We start from the raw sequence: 19,548 nt of genomic DNA, 5'->3' as shown, positions 1-19,548 counted from the left end.
TTTAACGGGAAAGAAATCAAATTAATTGCTAAAAATACCGAGAACTACATTTTGTTTAGCTTTGGCCAACTAAGGTTCCTAGACTCATTTCATTTCATGGCGGCTTTGCTAGATCGACTAGTTAAAAATTGTTCAGCCGATGATTTTAACTTACTTCGGGACATATTTCCAGAAAACACAGATTTATTATTGGAAAAAGGCATTTACCCTTACGAATATATCGACTCCTTTGACCGATTTCAAGAAACGAGCCTCCCGTGAAGAGATGTCTTTTATAGTTCTCTGAAGCAGAGAAAACAGCAGAGAGAAGGAATACACCTGTGCACAAACAGTATGGCACACGTTTAACTGTAAAAACCTAGGTGACTACCACGACCTATACTTGGAAACGGACGTATTGTTACTGGCAGGTGTTTTTGAGAACTTCCGCAAAGTCTGTAAACAGAACTACGGCCTTGACCCGGCCAACTATTACACGTCACCGGGTCTGTCGTGGGACGCACTGTTAAAACACTCGGGTGTAAAATTGGAACTATTGACAGACATAGACAAGCACTTATTCTTTGAAAGGGCTAAAAGAGGCGGCATTTCTAGCATGGGTGCAAAGCGTTATGGAAAGGCAAACAATCTGGGCCTACCAGACTACGACCCAAATAAACCGACGTCACACATCATGTATCTAGATGCGAATAATTTATACGGTTGGGCCATGAGTCAGCCTTTGCCTTTTAAACATTTTAGGTGGATTCAGGGCGTGATCAAATTTACCCCAGAGTACATCTCGAAAATTTATCCAAGAGCGTCCAAAGGTTGTATACTCAAGGTGACGTTAGATTATCCGTAAAACTTACATGATTTACACGACTTCCCACTGGTGCCTGAAAATATATCGATCCCAAATGAATGGCTGTCAGAATATCAAAAAGGACTTGATATCACACGGCGAGCGAATTAATTCAATAGATAATTTCATATCAACTTTAAACACTATAAATAAATATGTCGTTCATTATCGAACTTTACAGCAATATTTAGAACTCGGTCTAGAATTAAAACAGGTGCATCGTGTCATGTCTTTTAAACAAGCACCTTGGATGAAAAGTTATATCAATAAAAATACTGATTTACGCACATTAGCCAAGTCTGATTTTGAGAAGGATTTCTTTAAATTGATGAATAATTCTGTGCTTGGTAAAACGTGCGCTATCAAATGGACGGCCATTTATTGAGAGACTCACAAGACACCGAAAAATACCAGAAGCCGACTTTTAAACCGAATTACAAATCCACAATGCCGTTTAAGGAATTTGATCTCTTGTTTGTCAATATGTATCGTATAAAAACGCAGTTGAATAATTCCATTTACTGCGACGTGAGCATGCTCGACCTATCCAAAACTTTAATGTATGATCTCTATTACAACATGCTAAAAGCTGATTTGGGTTCAGATGTGTGCCTTTTATTTACTGATACAGATTCTTCATAAGTCCAAATTCAAACCGACAATTTAAACAAGTACCTACGCAAAAAGCGTGAATTATTTGACTTCAGTAATTATCCACTGGATCATAAACGTTACAATCCAGAAAATTAAAAGATCATTGGCAAAATAAAAGATGAATTTGGTGGCCAAACAATTTCAGAGGTCATTTGCATACGTCCAAAAATGTACTTGATTCTAATGGATTGGCAAAATTTGAAAAAGGCGAAAGGCTTGACAAAAGTAGTCACCCAAAAACGGCTAACCCACGACGCACAAGTTGCCTATTTGAGTTGGTGCAACATTTTAATAAACAGCAGTTATTTAGATCAGATAAACATTCCATATTCACGGAGTTGCAAAATAAATTAAGTCTGTCGCCGTTAGACACAAATCGTTACGTATTATCAGACGGCATTAAAACTTCAGCCCATGGACATTATCCACTTCATGCTGGGGCATTTTTCAATGTTGATGATGCTGGGCCGGCATGACTATCATTTTTCCGTTTTCAAAATCCTTCAAAAATTCATCATTTAATTTAACGGTCGTTTATAGCCGCACCAAGTAATCTTTAGACGCTACTCTAAGTTGACAGGTGGCCTTCATTGATGCCCAAGTATTTCAGCCACGCCAGCAGCCTTGTAAACAGAGCCCAGATTGTGCAGTGTTGTATAAATGTCTTTTGTTCACGAACCTGGTTCGGTGCACAGCTGACCTCTTTTCAATAGGAGCCAGATTAGCGTGCAGCGGTGCTGTGTGGCTCATCACTGCGGTGGTGGAGCGCTTTTGTCCCCAGTGGTAATCCACTTGCTCTCAATGCCCCAAACCCTGGTATACGGTTTCAAAATAATGCTGGATTATCACCACGTTTGAGAGTGAAAAATGCCGGTAATGTCCAGCAGCCTGGTCTTTTGTTCGGAGAACGGTCTTTTGTTACAGGGCCCTGTTTCCTTTGTCCAAGTTCGGAGACCCCGGCCACACATATAAAGTAATATAATAAAGGCTGGTAGTGGTTATTTAGTGGGCGGTAATTCCATGTCTTTGGGTACAACTTGAAGCTCTTCTTTGACAAAATTCCTATTCCAATTTAATAAATAATATAAAGTTCGGCCCGTTTTCATGCGCCTGCCCAGGGCTCGTTTAAATTGGCTCGTGCGTTTGTTAATTTGATAAACGTCCACACTCCAAATGGGATCTGTGGCCCTTCAGATAGTCCCACCCTCTTGCTCACCCGGGTAATAAAAATATCTAAATAATACATCTGGAGGTAATTCACGCGATCTGTTTCTTTCAGGCGCCGCGGGTGTTTGCTGTACTTGGCCCAATTTTACGGCGTTTGCAGGTTCTTTGTCGATTAATCGAGTTTTTTCCTCAGTTAGCAATTTTACGACTTGAGGCAAGCGTTTTACCCAGTCCACATTACGAATGCCGCCGTTTAACATTTCTTGTGCGTATTGATGGCCGAATAACCTTTTGGCTAACGTTTGATTAAATTGTCCGACTATTCCCTACGACTGATGTACTCCGGGTTCACCTACTTGGATTTCTACTTTATTTTTCGTCATCAACTTTTTAAACTCACCTTTAAATTCCAATCCCGAGTCTACCATAAAATCAATTATAATCTTAGGCCAAGTCAGTGGCCATCGATCGTAAATTTTCTTAATGGCTTCTTTGCTCAGCCGTTTTACTGGTTAACGGTTCTGTCTCTTTATATAGCGAACCGACGTCTACGAAGCATAAAGCGTATTTATAAGTTTTACGATTTATTCGATCCCAAGGCAAGTATAAAACGTCTGATGCGTGTAATTAGGACTAACTAATCGTATTCCGATTGCAATGTCATAGGCTGCGGTACATAATCTGGCGCGGGTAAAAAATTTTGCCAAACTGCCTGCTTTTTTAACCAGGATCGCATGGTCGATTTTTCTGCACCCGTTTTTTGTGCCAAATGATCGATGGCGCTTTTGCCTCACCAATAACCTCGAGGACTGTAAAATAATTTTGAAAATTCTTGGTTCATTTTAAAATAAAGTTAAAAATGATATGCCAAAAAAATGACCAAAGCAGTCCCGGATATAATCCACATAAATTCGCGAATTTTCTAATCTTCAGACGGCACGTAGAAATCGGATAACTTTGGCTCTGGTGGCAACGGCGTAACCTGTTTGCCAGTCAATTCAGCATAAGCTCGTAAAGCCTCATCAACGTTTAAAAACGTTTGCTAATTCACGCGCTCCTGCTGCATTCGCTTGTTTAAAAAGTCTAACATATGAACTTGTTTGCTCCCAAGATTCTTTTGCTTGCGCCAGTTGCTCTAGCGCAAGGTCGTGACGTTTACGTTCCTTGTCTATTTTACTCTGTGATAAACTACTGAATAAAAAATTTGAACCTGTGAACGCTAATGCATTCACAATCGCTCCTCCTACCATTATTAAAGCACTCGCCATTTTTTTAAATATATAATTTAAAAAATATGAATTGCGAAATTAAAAATCAACTGGCAGAAATTCAAACCAACCTAAGCAACATCGAGCAAATGCTCGGTGACATACGTACAGATATCGATCATATTGGTGACACGGTTTCAGAAATCCAAAATTGGGCAGCAGAAATGGAATATGAATCATTTTGCAAGCAAAATAAATTAATGGAATATGAAGAAATGTTCTTTACGGCGGGCATATCGTTAACCCTAACACTCCTCAGTCCTCCAACGGGTGAAGGACTGAGGAGTGTTAGGGTTAATTGTCTTTTCTTTTCTCTTTAAGATTTTCCAGTAAAAAGTAAGATTTAAAAACAACCTTAAATTAAAAATCGTATATATTAAGAAAATGTTGCAACAATACACTAAAAACTAAACCCGAGACGCCGATTAAAAGCGCCTTGCACAATCAAAGGCGAAAGACGGGAGGTAACCATCCTGCATAATCCGAGCACAATAGCTGCGGGTCACACGTTAAACGTAAAATTCCTCGCGTTAGGAATAGATGACATAATTGTTCCGGGTACTGCCAAATTGGCTTTTAAATTAGATCTAGATGGAGCATTGGACGATAATCGCACTGTGTATAATACCATGGCGAGAAATTTGATCTCGGAAATCAACGTCAGCTGACAGGGTAATAAAATTGTCAATTACAGAGACGCGGACGTATTTCACAACTCCAAAGATAACTGGCTCCCAATTTAGCAGACTAAAATATGGCTTATTTCGGATTTGAACGTGAAAACATCACCAAAATACGTCTCGGTGCTGCCGATGCAAATGCAGCTTTAAACAACGGCAAAGACAAGGCGAGTGCAGATGCATTTAAAAATGCAGTTCAGGTTGTTCCCGCCTGAAGCTGGTGACGCGGAACTGCAAGTATATCTTACATTGCGTTTCAGGCAAAGTGTAGCTATTCAGCAAAAATTACAGAGATTGTTCCCGCCCGAGCCTGGTGACGCGGAACAGCAACTCATATCAGCAAATACATAGAGCTATCAGCAAAAATGTATGAAAAGCAATTATCATATCAGCATTTGTTTCCGCCCAAAGCACATGGAGCTGTAAATTAATTTTGGAATGTACCTGCGCGGTACAAAGCCTTCGACATGCAAATTCAAACAGCAATTACATCCGGCAGAATGCAAAATTAACCAACTTTCATGAACAAATTAGCAAGGATTTACTCCAGCATGCAATAACCTTGGGCCAACCATCAAATGCTGGGATCGGACAGCAATTTCCACGAGGTGCGGCCTGACTTGGGCTTACACTGGGTTGCTGGAATAATGGGCAACTAATGAGCATTTTCAACAACCACTTACAGCTATTTATGTCAAACGGCAGAAATTGGTGAGTACGAAATGGCTTTTCTTAATTTGGCCCTTAATAATCTAGTGGCTCCCCCAACAAAGGAAGGGATCAGGCCTTTCCTTTCGGCACATTCCCATAAGTGTTGTAAATAAGAATACAGTGCCTTTAAACCGAGGTCAATTTGCAGTCCCTGAATGAAATTCACGCCAGACGGGCTTGTTGCTTTTGCAAAACAGACAGATTTTCTCTTTTCCAACCAAACGCTACGGCTGCTCAAGCAAAAGTGACTGGGAGTAACTCTCTCCAGTGCTACTAACATTTTTAAGGTCACGCCAGCAACTAATTCAAGGCATTAAATCACCGTGCCAGCAACCGCGAGTGAACACTACTGACCCACTTAGTGACAAGAGCCTCCAATGTCCCGCGGTGATAAATTATTTGAAGCTGCAATTTATTTTGCATCAAATTGATTATACGAGGCACATTTCGCAAAATAAATTGTAAACACTTTCGGAAATGCAATCCTGAGTTTATACTCGCGTCTTTTGGGTATAACCACGCCAGTAGATTTCCTCGGTTTCAATATCGATTTAACGTCAGAAGAAAATTTGACGAGAGATTTAAATAACGACCCGATTATAAATCAGACAATGAGCCACTTCTTAGGCGAGCTTTGCTATAAGTATGGAATTTACCTATTGCCCCTAGTTGCAACGTTAATAACTACCAAACATCTATCAATCAACAAAAACACTTTTATTATAAAACAAGATGTCAACAGAACAACAAATGATAACGCCAGCAATGCTAGCAACGACTCCGGAGCAAACAGTGACAAAAGTTAAAAATCCCAAAAGCGTGGAGCAGGGTAAAAAATTGGCAGAACATAACAGAAAGATGAAGCAGCGGCTCGCCAAACTAGTGCAGATGTCTTAACCACTCGACCACCGAGCTTGTGAGGTTTTTTTCGCAAGCTCTCGGACAGCACTGAGCATACAGTGCTTATTAACATACGTTGGGTACGGGCAAAACCGTTATATATATAATTAACATCTCCCCAACGCAAAAATACATCTTGAAAATAGTTCGCGGTACCCGCTGCTTCATTTGACTCGGACCGGCCAGCCGACCCCGGCAAGCTCGGTGGTCGAGTGGTTAAGACATCTGCACTAGTAAGCAGGAGGTCGTGGGTTCGAGTCCCACCCGAGTAAGCTTGTGAGGTTTTTTCGCAAGCTCTCGGACAGCACTGAGCATACAATGCTTATTAACATACGTTGGGTACGGGCAAAACCGTTATATATATAAGGTTGAAAATGAGTTGGACGAAGCGGCGACTGATGCGGAATGTGCGGAAATTCAACAGCAATTGGGCGACTTACAAGTCGAAAAATGGGGTAGATTAGAAGTCATCGATAGAAAAACCGATTAATTAAGGAGCCAAATTAATCGCATCAAGGAATAGATGTAAAGGTTATGAATATAGATTTAACTTTATGCGAGAAGATACAAATGTTGTTTTGAGAGCAAGGCGTCACGATCGTAAGTATTTTAATGGCTTTTTCACTGGCCGTAAGTACGATTGTCAGTAGCATAGTGGCCGCCGCGAGAGCTGCCGACATGCCAAGCCCCACGCCAGAACCGACACCTGAACCACAGAGTAAAGGAGGCCTAACTGATTGGATCAAACGTCAATTACAAAATTTAGCAAACGTGTTGAAGAAACTCGGTTTGAAAACACTGGGAACTTTGCTGGGAATTATCGGTAGCGTTTTAAGTTGGCTGTTTAACGTGGCGAGTAAAGCGGTCGGATGGATCACGTGTGGACCTTGTTTTTAGTGGTAGGTAATACAAACAAAATGAATTCATTTATAATAATCTTGGGAAAAAAATTTAAACCCCTTCTCAAATTTGAGGAGTTATATTTTTTGCCTTTTACTTTTTTAAATTGTAGGGATCTGGGAATTCCCCATTTAATTTAGCGAATTGTGTGACCTTTGAACCTTGTGCAGGTCTTCAGGGCGTGTAAACGTAAGCTCGGATCAATTCATTTACTTTTGTTTTTTTAGCCAGGGTAACCGCGTCCAATTGCGAGATCCAGTTTACCATATAAGTACTCGCGTGACCCGAGCCTTTGGGCGGATCAGCCCAGCCAAAGCCCATGTAAGTAGATCCCGCATATTTGCCATTGGTGACGTGTAAGTTGTGTGCATCGTAATTTTTATTAGGGACAGGTATGTAACTGTTGTCATAATAATAAGCAGTTCCTAATCCGTTTGATACGGTATCATGCATCTGTTTGTACGATTTATTCGGATCGACCCCGTAAAATAGACACATGTCTGTAAATTTCTGATGATCGTAATTATTGTGCAATGCATTGAAGATAGCCTCACTTGGAATGGGCTTCACGCATTCATAAAATATTTTTCTCACGGTATAATACACGTGAGAATTAAATAAAGCCAGGAAATATAGATTGGGATCAGATAACAAGTCAAAACCCACCCCGCAAGCTGCGTCGTGCAATACACCACGAAATTAAATTGATTTTGATAGAATGAAATCGGTTCAGTTGTCCAGCGATTAACGGCTTTGTTCGTGGTGACTTTTGGTAATTAATACGCGTGCGTTAAATTGGGAAACTCGGCCAAAAACCAGTTATCTTTATTGACGACGATCGATAAATGACTAAAGTTAGCTCCCATTTATTTTATACGCGTTTAAAAAGGAGACACGTTTGGTTTTATGTCTCGGTAAGTGGATGGGTTATCTTCATATTTGACCAACTTGTGCAAAGTTATTCGGCAAGTTTTTTCATAAGATCCTTTTTAAAAACTGCCGCTCGTTCGTTGGCTGCTGCTTCCGCTCTTTCATTGACTTGCCGTTTGAATTCTTCTTTGCTCGTCGATTTACTTTCTTTCAACTTTGTAGTCGTATTTGACCTAATCTTTTCTTTCATCTCGTTAAACTTCTTCAGCTCTGATAAAATTATTCGTCTATCGTGTTTAGCTTTGCATCGGCAAGCACGCGGATTTGGTCGTGTTTTTTTGTTTTATGGACCAGTTGGCGACTGGTGTATTTTAACATCGCAGAAGCGCCAAATGCGCCTATAGCGATGCCTTCCATTACAAGTCCTACGGGGCGGGTAATGGCTCCCAAAATGGCGGGAATTCCTATAGCTGCCGAATTTGCCCCTATCGCTTCTACGCAGTACTCTACGTAACCGAGCACTGTTAAAAGTCGTTTGATCTTTTTGTAACTAACTTCGCAAGTGTCACGTTCTCTTAAGATCTGCAATTTAATTTCTTTGATCTTTTTGAGTCTGTAAACTTTGGTCTCAGCTTGCTTGGCCGAGTTTAACTCTGGGTACTTGCCCAAATCTGGATATCTGTTAGTCGTCATCTTTTTATTATATACACGTTCTAAAATATGTCTAACTCAATTAAAATTTTGCTGATATTATTCAAGAGCACACCTCGTTTTTGACAGAAAAAATCAATTCACTGATGTTTCTGTCTGTTAACTTTTTTGGCGTTTTACACGTCTCAGCGTTGAGTTGCAAGGCTTGGTAGCTTCCACATCTAGCAAGTCTAAAGACTACCCATTATAGAAGTTGTCAAATGTATTTAACTGTTTGCAATGAATAAACGCGAGTTTCAAGGGGTTTAAATCATACTTGCCTTCATAAATAACGTTGGGTAAAAGTTTGATTTTGGGTAAGTTCTATAGCTTAGACACTTTTTTATTAAGCCGCAACTTGAGGTTGGGGTCTGTAATGCCAAAGTCACCCTTTTAGATTCTGAGTGAACCTTAAAAGACACGCCAAGGATCGAGTTTAACAAAAAGTCAAATCAGTCCATGTTAAAATATCCAGGACACACCATGATGCTTCCTCTTTGACCCTCGGGTAATGGTTGAGATGAGCTTCGATAATGAAGTCTATCATGTATAGGTTCTGTTAGCCCCGTTAAAAAAAGTCTTTTAGTTATTTCTCTTCTGGGTCTTGTGGGTTGTACAGGGGAGTTTGTTATAGGTCAAGTTGGGGGATTCCTTTTATAAATTTCATCCAAGGCTTGTCTCTGCCCCTCGAGCAATGAAACTGATTTGACTTTTATCGTCGATATCATAAGCTAAATGAGCCTGCGTTTCCAATGGTTGTCTTTAATTTAACTGCGCTTCTAAAGTTGTGATTTCTTGGTTTAGCTGCTCAATTTCATCAGTGATGATTCTGATTTCTTCTGCTAAAGTACCTCTTTTATTTGCTTGAATCAATCTGGTTTTAATTGTTTTTATTAACTCAGAATTTGGGGCTACTTCCCTCCTTTCCTCTGAAGGTATTCCAGGTGGTCTTTTGCCACTGACCCCCACAGGCCTACCGTCCAAGTTTGTATCCCACTCAATTTCAGTGGCATTTGTTACATTAAAATATCCAGGTTCAAACTGAATATTCTTTACTCTGATGACTTTGTCGCCTTTAGTGTTTTTAATGACATCTTCCAATTTAAACATCTGCTCGCTTTCGGTTAAATAAAAAGTGTGAGTCGCCATTTTATTATAAACAGGTTTTAAATTTATCGAAGGCGTCGTTCCAGTGCTTATCCAAGATTTGAAATAAGTCTTTAACGGTTGATTCAGCTTCCCCCGTTACGTCTTGGTAAAAGACCCCTATTCGGGACTTAAGCAGTTTGCCCCAAGAAATCTTACCAGCTTAAATTTGGTTTAATTTGTATTCTATGGTGCCCGCTTGATCATGCGTCAATTGAACACCAACTCTAGGTAGTTGCTCACCAAACTCTAGGTAGTTGTATACCAAAAACCAGGTAGCTGTGTAACAAAAAACAGGTAGCTATGTAACAAAAACCAGGTAGTTGCGCACCAAACTTCAAACAAAACTGCACCAAAAACCAGGTAGTTGCATACCAAACTTCAAACAAATCTGCACCAAAAACCAGGAAGCTATGTAACAAAAACCAGCAGAACTGTACCCAGCGTGCCCGTACCAAACCGCCAAAAAATTCCACACTCGACTTGCCACGTACCCAGCCGTGGACAAAATCTACAAAAACTGGATCCCGCCTATCACGTTAAAGCAGATGGTAGAATCCCCTATTTCTTCGTACCTGGGAAATTGTTTGCCTTGTTAGAAAAAATAGATCTTTTGTATGTGAAAAACACCTTTTCAAAATTTGGGGAGGTGTTTGTTTCTATTTTTTTCCAAGTTTGTAGTTTCGAGTTTCTGACAAGCTTCTCGTTCCTTTCTAGTTCCAAGTTTCTAGTTCATTTCGAGTTTCTGGTTTGTAGTTTCTAGTTTATAATTCCAAGTTCGAAGTTTCGAGTTTCAAGTTTCTGACAAGTTTCAAGTTCATTTCAAGTTTCTGGTTTGTAGTTTTGAGTTTGTAGATTTGAGTTTCTGGTTTGTAGTTTCGGGTTTCTAGTTTTGAGTTCTTTCGGTTGGTCTCGGCAATTTGAAACGTAGTCCAAGGTGGAGACGTCGCAGAGCAAGTTGTTCTGGTACCCGTTGGACAGTAGCAAAGAGGGGCCGATACATCTTTGGAAGCGCAGGCCGAGATATTTTTTGGTCAGCTCGGGTATTTTTGGTCAGCTCGAGTTTTTGGGGGTAGTTGGATATTTTTGGTCAGCTCGAGTATTTTTTTTGGTCAGATCAGATATTTGCAGTTTGCTCAGATATTTGTAGTCTGCATGGGTATTTTTGGTTTGCTCACATATTTGTAGTCTGCTTGAGTATTTTTGGCTGGGTTGGGTATTTTTGGGCTGCTCTGGTTTTTGGACCAAAAAATACCCCGTACCACGGCGTGAAGTACGGGGTATTGGGTATATGATATTGTAGTGCCGGCGGGTCCGGCCGGTGGGGACGCCAGCTTGGACCTGCATGGAGTTGGCTGGCTGCCCCCGCTGGTATGCGAACGGCCCGCGGTTTTCCCGCCTCGCGCCTCTGCAGTCCCTGCTGACAGGCGCCATGTTTAGCTGAAAAACGGATTGTTGTGAACGCTACAGCATTAAAACAGATTTTGTGACCAAAACAGCGAGTTGCGGCTGTGTGTGATTCTAGGCTGGCAGAACATAACAAGCAGATGAAGCAACAACTTCTCCAGCTGAAAGCAAGCGAGCCCGAATCACTAGAACCAGAGACCAAAACAACCATCTCAGACTTTCGAAATGGAGTAAATTAAAAATTGTTATACAATAAAAAGACAATGAGTAAAGCAAAGGAAACATCAATGCCAACGGACAAGCTAACACGGTGTATCACGGTGCTGTCGTCAGTGTAATCTCGATGGAATAAGCCATACTTGGTAAAATGCTACAGAAAGTTAAACCACATGATTTGGACCGACTCAGAACTGAAGATGCAGCTAAGATGACTGCGATTGCCAGTGGCGTGTTAGCCACACAAAGTTGGCTTGTGGTGCAAGGTATATTGCCGGCCAGCCTGCCCAGTGGGCGTAGCGGGTAAAACCTGTTTATTATAAAATAAACGGCTCAAGACATGGCATGTGGATTTGACCAAGAAGAAATACCTCTTTTAGATCAAGGAGAAGAAGAAGACCAAGAAGATCAGCAATTTGCAGATATCTTATTATTTGATCAACAAAAAGAGACAACGTTTATTGAAGGCCAAGAACAAACCCCCACAGAATAATTAAGGATGTCCTTAATCGAAGATAAAGTTGATAAATATTATGACGTGATTCCAGAAGATACAGGATACAATGCAGAATTTAAAGACTACTACTTGTTCTATCTTGATGATCAAGATAGACTCTATGCCACAGATAGAGACAAACTGGTTTTATTAACTCAAAAACATGATTTTAGATACAAATGATGTATGCCATTGATACACATAGTGCACTTCAAGCTGAGTTAGAAGAGCTGAAATTAACAAGAGACTAGTTATTGTATTGATTACAAAGTCATTTGAACGAATTAAAACTGTGTTCAATTCTGTTTTAAATTCAGTTAATACTTTGCTTGCAAAACCCGCACGTTGTTTAGAGAAGAGGGTGTGACAATCACATTTTAAAAGAGTTGGGTTTAGCCATTAGTACCATCGTGTCTGTGCCTGCCCCTACGGAGGTGTGAAAGAGTGGATTAAGAAACAAATGCAGAACTTGGCCAACGTGCTGAAAAAAATTGGTTTGAAAGCACTGGTTGCTTTACCGGATGTGGTTGGGAGCATACTTTATTAGTCACTAAACGTTGCAAGCAAAGCGATCGGTTGGGTCGCAGAGCATTTATGGACCTTATTTGTAGGCGAAGGTGTTTTAATTTTGACTCATGTTCAGAAAATGTAAAGTTTTAGTACAAATTTGAAAAAAAAAGCCTATGATTCTAAATGGATCATAGGCTATTTATTTATTTATTTTTTTTCTTTTTTTTTTGAAACGGTTAACTTACTTTAGGTTAATATCTTAAACGTCAAAAAAGCAATCCCAGCAATGACAATAGCTCTGATAATTATAGACATCTTTTCATCGTTGCTCATATCAAGCAGTTTTTTATTAGATGCCTGTGCTTGTATAGGTAAAGTAGGCGTGGGTTCTGATTCTAGTGCTTCAGATTCAGACTCAAACTTGGTTATCGGATCGGTAAGTTCTGGAACAGAACTAGAATTTAACGTTGGAATATTCTTTTACCGCATAAACGCTAAAAGTCTTTACTCTCTGAAAATGTGTGAGGGCACCCTTCGGTTTTTATTGTTTTGCAGTCATGTTAGCGTGGCCGTGAATGATCATGTGACTGGGCTGTAGTGTTTAGGTTTGCAATTTGCTTGGATACAAAGTGCCCTTACGCAAATTGGTTAAACTTTAGGCCAATGAAAATTGCAGTTTTCAGCGTCCCTTTCGCTTCCCTTATGGGAAAGGTGGCAAAGCTTCACTTTTGGACAGTAGGTGCCAGCAGTGGCACCAAAAAAAGTACTAAGAAGTTTTCCTTGAATTGATCGCTAGTTGCATCATACGTCAGTACATTTAGGACAACTACTGGTAGGCCTTGTATATATTTCTTGTAGTAATTGGCCTACGTAAAGGAAGAATTGCCGTTGGATTTTCTTGTGTGGATGGATCCCTTCTGTGGGCCATCACGAGACTGCGTCATTCATCTCATGGTCTCATTTTCCTCACGGGTCATGATGCCATTTGCTGCGGACCGACTGGGAACGTCTTGCAGGGCTTGGCTGCTCTACAATATCATCTTTTCTGGCAGGACTGACTCAGGTATTGTTTAGACAGCCTTGGAAACCCACATATCTACAATTTTCAGCCAACGTGTAAGAAAAAGGTTATACATTGTTATAATTCGGCAATTACTTAATACAAAAAAATGTGTAAGTAAAGTTAGGGGCTAAGTAGTTTAATTACTTGTAGGCCTAGGCCCTGCCCCTTATCTCTGAACATGTAAGGAAGTATCTTTAACCCCTTCGCTACGGAGGACTGCTACTACCGCACATACATACAGTCTATTCACCAAGCAGCTGCTGGTTCAATGGGGCCTGCTGCTGTACAAAACCTTCCATTCAGGGCATACCACAGCTCAGCAGTCGCAGTCAAATTATACTCGAACTCACAAATGAACAAACTTCCAGACAAATAATTTTCCTGACTCTTGCCACAGCATCTATTATTTATTATTTCGCCAGATACCACATCTGTTTTGGGCAAGCTGGCATCAGTCATATAGGCTGGTAGGCCCCAAAACATACATCAAACAAACGAAGGACTCCCAAGTCCGATGTATATGTACCAGTACATCTATCGTCATTTGGCTTACAAGCCAATCATAAATTAATGGGCTCCCAGGAACAATAATGAAATAATAGAATGATCCATCCAACCTTTTAGGGTCAGCGCTGGTTGTGCCATGGAACATACAGCACCCCACCCCCTTGGGTACATAAGCCAAAGAAAAGCGATGGATGGAGGAGATGAAATAACTGATGGCGGCCACCACCCTTGTGTCCACTGCCCCATAAAATATGCCCCAAAACCAATACCCGCTGCTGCATCAGTAACAACTCCAAAGTTTGATTGGATTCCCACTCAACATTCCAAAGTGCAGAAACTCCATTAAATCGGGAAAGGAAATCTAGCCACATTTTTAAGTCCTGTTTGGCCCCTACTGAAAGCCGCACTCCATGATGGGGCCCAGTCAGACCCTGTGTCAGTGCAATCAGACGGCGAAGGAACGCTCTACCTGGTGCCACTGCCTGACACACAAAGGTTAGCGCACCCACCAATGACGGAACTTCCACCAACTTGATCTTCTTTCTATTCAGCAGTACCTGAGCAATTTTGTCTCTGGAATCAATCTCTAAGCCTAAGTAAGTTATGACTTGCTGTGGGCCTTCTGTCTTTTCCACTGCCAGCGGGACCCCAAGCTTTGAGCACATGTTAGACAATTCATCTAATAGATATTTGCATCCCATCTGAGATTTATCCACAAAGAAAAAGTCATCTAAGTAATGTGTGATAGCCACTGACTTGGCAACTTGACAAATGCAAAACTCAAGAAATGTACTAAATTTCTCAAAAAGAGAAACCCAGCTGGAAAAGAAAGGTGATGTATGAGATGGTCAGTGTTAGGCTCATGGTTAGGGACTAACCCAATAGGGGAGCACTGTAATTGGGGAAATGGGGGCAGACAAATGGACCAGCAATTCTACCCAGGCTACGCTCTTTTGCAATTTTCTCCAGAACACTGTGTGGAAGCTCCTTAGCTGATTTTAGGCAGTCTGCCTGTAGGCCAACCCTCGGCCCAGAATACCCCAGCAAAAACCCTGACGCAAACCCTTGTTGCAATGTATCGGCATTGGCCTTATTAGGGTAGCTCTTTAAAATGTCACACAAAACATCCATCCTAATTGGTGTTGGAGGAACGAAAGCCAAGGGGTTGCTCTGATGCCACACCTTTCCCAACTGTGGCTTTAGTGCCACTGCAAGCCCCATTTTTGCACGAGATACTGCAGGATGGTGGAAGGTCTTACTACCATCGGGTGCAGCCCCTGCCTGTCCACAAATATTACAGCCTCACTGGGGTGCAATGCTTGCCAAACAGTGGTCACGGTAGGGCTCGTAAGAAGAGCCCCCACCTCCCTGGGTTCCGCGCTGGGTAGCTGACAAGGCACTGGCACTGAAGATGGTGCCAGTGGTCATGTGGGCATCGCAGAAGTAGCCAGAGACATGTCAGCTTCAGCAGCTACTGCCTAGTTCCAGCCTTTTCGCTGGCTTTCCGCTGCTGAGGCATCGTGCTATAGCTCAGTTAATGCCGACCAAACAACAGCAAACAGGACTCCCTTCCTCCAGCTAGATTTCAAATACCCACTGAGCTTAAATCATGTCATGCAGTGTAATCATACATGCAGTTTCAGCAAACTTCAGCTTGCAAACCACAGTCTGGCCTCAAAGATCCACGAGGTAACTCCTAGTAATGTTCAGATGGACAGTACACAACCATTTTTTCCAAAGTAGGCCTAACACTTGTCCAGTATCTTGAGTCTTGGACAGCAAGGATATCCCAAGAAGGAGAGGCCCCACACTTTAGTCCTCCAGACAGTCTGTGCTTGCAGTAATCCAGCAGCCTGCAATGCATTGCCATCCACAGCAAATGTGCTCCACAGAAAGGATGATCCCAGCTTGGACCAGAATGACCAAGCTGCCAGTCCTCAAAATATTCCACAGAAAAAATATTCCAATTGATCCTGCTCCCAGAATTATTCCATACGGAGAGTGTCCAAGCTGTGACAGAATGATCCTCACATGAGAATTTCCCTCCTAAACTAGCATTGCCTGACAGAAGTAATCTGACCCCTTGCCTGATTGGCTAAAATAATGAACTGTGATTGGCTACCAGTTAGTGCACAGTAACTCTGATTGGCCCACCTTATGAATAATTAGTACTAGAATCCTCTTCAGAATCCACCTTTTGTGAAATGTTCAATTTTCAAACTGTCATAACTGCAAAACTAGGGGGGAGGGAGCAATTGAATGCAAACTGGTGCAGATTTGTGGGGATCTGTGGCAGCTTTCTGGAACCATGAATATAACCACACAAGGCAGTACAAGTTTTACAGCATTCTTCTCCGAAAAATACATCTTGAAAAATATTTCGCGGTACCCGCTGCTTCATTTGATTCAGACCGGCCAGCCGACCCCGGCAAGCTCGGTGGTCGAGTGGTTAAGACATCTGCACGAGTAAGCAGGAGGTCGTGGGTTCGAGTCCCACCCGAGTAAGCTTGTGAGGTTTTTTCGTAAGCTCTCGGAAAAGCACTGAGCATACAGTGCTTATTAATATACGTTGGGTAAGGGCAAAACCTGAAAAGCTGCATACCTACTTGTGATCCCACCTTGTCCATAAAGGGTTGGACTGAGTGCAAAATGTATAACATCTGCCAGGAAGTGTGTCAGCTATCTAGGGCAGTGCACATAGGACTATGTGCTTATATCTAGTACAGTAAGGTTCTTCAAACCTTGCAAAGCAACAGATCTGTGTACCACCAAGTATAAAGGGTTTTGTCAAAATACATGCATTGTGACAGAACCTCATAATCCCGTCGTGAAGGGGTTAAAGCAGTGTTGGACGCCTTCTGCATAAGAACTGTTACAGTTACAGCAGGAGAAGTTTAGCCAAAATTATCACTTTGCCAGTGAATGTTGATTAAAGGTAAGAAGAAAAAACTAGAGGTTTTGTCTGTTTTGAGGACAGAGCAAAGGGCTTGTCTGCATTTTCTTTTTTTCTTAAGAAAAGGGCATTCCTTCATTTGAGATACTACCACATTTGAATTTCACGCTTTTGGACATTAGGAGATATAAAGAATTAAAGTTTGCACCCTTTACATAACACTTGCTAAATCCATCTACCAAATTTCAGCCCGATCAGACACGTAGTTCACAAGATATAGGCTTGTCACGAATGTACTTTTAATGTCACGTGACCAGTCATACGATCAAGTCCTTTTTCGCATTCTTTTGTACATTTGAACAACTATTAAAGGTATCATAACATAAAGTCATTTTTCGTATGTAACACCTCTCTTTCAAGTTATCTGTAAAGTTTCAACCTGATAGAACATGTACTTCAGGAGATACAGGGCTTTAAAGAGTGCACGTCACGTGACTTGTCTCCTGGTGATGTCATCATCACATGAGGTCAATATTTCACTAAAACAATCCTTTTTCAAGATATTTGCAAGATTTGAACCCGATCTGACATCTACTGTAGGGGATATAGGGCCTTAAAGGTTATACTCTTAATGCCAAGTGACTTGTCTCCTGATGATGTCATCATCACATGAGGTCAATATTTCTCTAAAGCAATCCCTTTTCAAGATATTTGCAAGATTTGAACCCGATCTGACATCTACTGTAGGGGATCTAGGGCCTTAAAAGTTATACTCTTAATGCCAAGTGACTTGTCTCCTGATGACGTCATTATCACATAAGGTCAGTACACCTCTAAAGCATTCCCTTTTCAAGATATCTGCAAGATTTGAACCCGATCGGACATCTACTTCAGGAGATATAGGGCTTTAAAGAGTACGCCCTTAATGTCGCATGACTTGTCTGCTGATGACGTCATTATCACATAAGGTCAATATACTACTAAAGCACTCCCTTTTCAAGATATCTGCAAGATTTGAACCCGATTAGACATGTATTTCAGGAGATATGGGGTCTTAAAAAGTGCACCACTAAATGTCACGTGACTCGTCTGCTGATGGTATTGTCATCACCTGAGGTCAATTTCCATTTGTAAACCTTCCCTTCCTAACTGCCTGCAAGGTTTCAACCCAATAAGACATGTACAATACAATATACAATGCAAAACATTATACTTATCAAGGAAAAGGCACAGATTAGATATCTTAAAACATTTGTCCCTTTTTGCGTTCCATACACTGCCATCTGCTCTCGGCAGCACGTGGTCGGCACTTTGCCAAGTCCCGAATATAATGCCCTATGCACTGTGCGGCGTCTATGTTGCAGGCAGATATTGGGCGTCCGCACATACACAGTAGCATATACACAGCATGCTAATGGCATTTTCGAGTTGGCAATTTATATTTTAGAGGGTTTTTGTCGGTGGCGCTTCACGTATGCGAAAAAGTACACCAGTTATGCACATCATGCAGCTGACTCCAATGTTTTAGCTGTCATCCCTTGCACAATTCACGCTTATATCGCTCGCGGTTGATTTTTTATAGAATTTTGAAGACTAAAAGAAGTTTTTATTGTAACTTCCGGTCTGATGACGTCATCAGCCAATAACTTCACACACGTGTTGACTGGATAAAGATGGTCATCTACATCAATTTTCAGGCGATTCGGACAAACTTTGCCACAGATATCCATTCAAAATTCATTTTTCAGAATTTATAAATTGTCGATACAGGGCTCTCGACAATTGGGTGACGTCATCAGTAGATAATTTGAAAAATACAATACCCTTGTAGACTAACACCATTGAAAACAACTTGATACCTATTACCACTTTTAAACAATAAGACCACTTCCGGTTTCGCCCAGAAGGAAGGGTCACGTGATTTGACCCACAGAAGATGAATTGAAGACCACATTTTATCCTGGCACTTGCTGCAAACAGAATGTTGCGGAAAGCCAGGATTGATTTCATATATTCAACATTTAATAATAAATCACGTGATGATGTCATCATGACGTAAATAATTCAGAATTATCTTTGTTTTACAGTTAGTACTTGCTGCAAGTTTGACGATGATCAATGATTACTAAGGTACTAAGGTATTAAGTGCCTCAAATACATGTACAAAGTCTATGGGCTGAAATTAATAAGTAAAAATCAATAATAAATCACTTGATGACGTCATAATGACGTCATGTTTCTAGGACCATCTATGCATAAGGGTTCGTCATTGGTATAAGCCTGGTGATAATCCAAAGTTGCAAAAGCAATAAAGTCACCGGTAGAAAAACATGTACAAAACAAACGGGCAAGAAAAAAAAAACAGAACAAAAAAAATGCCTTTTTCGCGAAATTGCGAAAAGCCAAAAAAAAGGAACAAAAACAAAGCCTTGTTCGCAAAATGCGAAAAAGCCAAAAAAAACCCCCAAAACAGAACAAAAACAAAGCCTTTTTTGCAAAATTACAAAAAAGCCAAAAATTTTTAAGAAAACAAAAGCTGTTCAGGCTCTTGCCAAAACAGCTAAAAAATAATCAGAAAAGCAATAACTGTTTCGGATGGCTTGCCGAAACAGCTAAAAAGAAAAAC

The 19,548-nt window shown here is 41.0% G+C and overlaps 1 protein-coding gene and 1 long non-coding RNA gene across 10 annotated transcripts in view; one reads left to right on the top strand and one right to left on the bottom strand.

Moving 5' to 3' along the window:
• The window catches only part of LOC110990503 (uncharacterized), a 234,114-nt gene that overhangs the window by 88,173 nt on the left and 126,393 nt on the right, over positions 1–19,548 (bottom strand). The window lies entirely within an intron of this gene.
• The window catches only part of LOC147799111 (uncharacterized), a 63,868-nt gene that overhangs the window by 4,773 nt on the left and 39,547 nt on the right, over positions 1–19,548 (top strand). The window lies entirely within an intron of this gene.

Source organism: Acanthaster planci, linkage group LG05, assembly GCF_054643075.1.
Source record: "Acanthaster planci isolate LZ-2023a linkage group LG05, COTS_SCS, whole genome shotgun sequence".
In the NCBI taxonomy this organism is placed as follows: domain Eukaryota; kingdom Metazoa; phylum Echinodermata; class Asteroidea; order Valvatida; family Acanthasteridae; genus Acanthaster; species Acanthaster planci.
This window is presented reverse-complemented; position numbering and strand designations above follow the sequence as displayed.